Raw genomic sequence first — 1,577 nt, forward strand, 5'->3', positions numbered from 1 at the left:
CCCGGCCCCGCGCGCTCTAAGCGCGGGGCCGAGATTACCTCGGGCTGAGGCAGCTGCTCGGAGGAGGGGCCGGGCTGGCGGGCGAAACGACCCCTGCCGGACGCTCTGCAAACGGCAGCCCCACCCTGCCGGGTCCTAGCCGCAGACCGGCTCCTGGGCAGGGCCGACTTCCCCCCCCACGCCACCCCCGCGCCCTGGGGCGCAGGCTCCGGGCGCCGGGCGGGGCTCGAGGAACCGGTCCCCCACGCCCGGGCTGGCTGCGTGACCTTGGGTAAGTCCCTGCCCCTCTTGGCCTTAGTTTCCCCATTTGCGCAGCGACTGTGATGAAATGAGGAACTGTGGAAGCCCATCTTTCTCTTACTCTCTGAGGTTTCTTGAACCTGGAAGTTGCGAGGCCGGCATCCCTGCCTTCTCCTCCAAGCCCTCCCTCTCCCATCCACCTGGGAATGCCCGTGTGCCGCTTTACCCAGGAGGCGGCGGGAGAGACTGCGAGCAGGACAGTAGGCCCACCCGGGACCCGGAGAGACCCCACCTCCCGAGATGCAGAAGGTGGAGAGCCGAGAAGCAGGAGGGAGCGAGACGGCAGCGGTCCGGTGCCCCAGCTCAGGGCTTTTGATTGACCTTGGGGGCCCCGACCCAGCAGGTCGAAGCCCTTATATGATGTACACACAAGCATTTTGTTGGGGAAACGGTGCATAGCCTTCCTAGGACTTGAGGGCGCATGACCCCAAGAAGGTTAAGAGCCACTGATCTAATCTGACTCCATTCTCACTCCTAGTTTACAGATGAGGAAAACTGAGGCCTAAGAGAGTGCGGCTTGCTCAGCTCCTTCAACTGGTGAGTCAGGGCTAGAACCAGCTTCTGAGCTCTTTGCTCTTCACCACTGGGCATTAATGTGTCCAATCTTGACTAAACCGCCGACAGGTCTTTGCCTAACAGAGACCCATGACTAAGGCAGACCAGCACGTGCTAGAGGAGGCTGCTCTCCTGGTTCAGCTTTGGGGATTAAGGAAGGTGAATCCTATTGGAAAAGTCGGAATTAACCAGGCAGTGAGGTGCTGGATAGGGTGTTCTTAGCTGAAAGAACTGCGTGTGCAAGGGTCCAGAGGCTGGGGGAACAGGCCAGTAAGGGGAATTGCAAGTGTTCCTTGTGACTGGATCACAGAGAGCAGGGGCCTGGGAGAGGAAAGATGCTCTGGAGAGGTAGCAGAGGCCACCCCTCCCCTCAAAGCCCTCTGGCTCAACCTATGTGTCCCACAGTCCTCAGAATTACTTCCACCAAACTGTCACTCCTGCTGACTGCGTTTGACTGTTCATGGGCACTGACCACCTCCTGTATGTGCAAGGCACTGTGCTCACCTGGGCATAAGATGGTGAAGACCTATGGCCTTGGCTCCCTCTGAAGGAAGCAGACATTGCCTCAACTTTTAGACCCACGATTGGTTGAGAAGAAGAATGGTGTGAAGGAAGCCCATAAGTGAAGCCTTAGCTAATCTAGGTGTTAGAAGAGGCATAAATCAGACAAAGGGAGTTATGGCAGGGGTGGGCGAGATGCCAGTGAGGGGAATTAATTGCCT

The sequence above is a fragment of the Orcinus orca genome, chromosome 8, assembly GCF_937001465.1.
Source record: "Orcinus orca chromosome 8, mOrcOrc1.1, whole genome shotgun sequence".
Classification (NCBI taxonomy): domain Eukaryota; kingdom Metazoa; phylum Chordata; class Mammalia; order Artiodactyla; family Delphinidae; genus Orcinus; species Orcinus orca.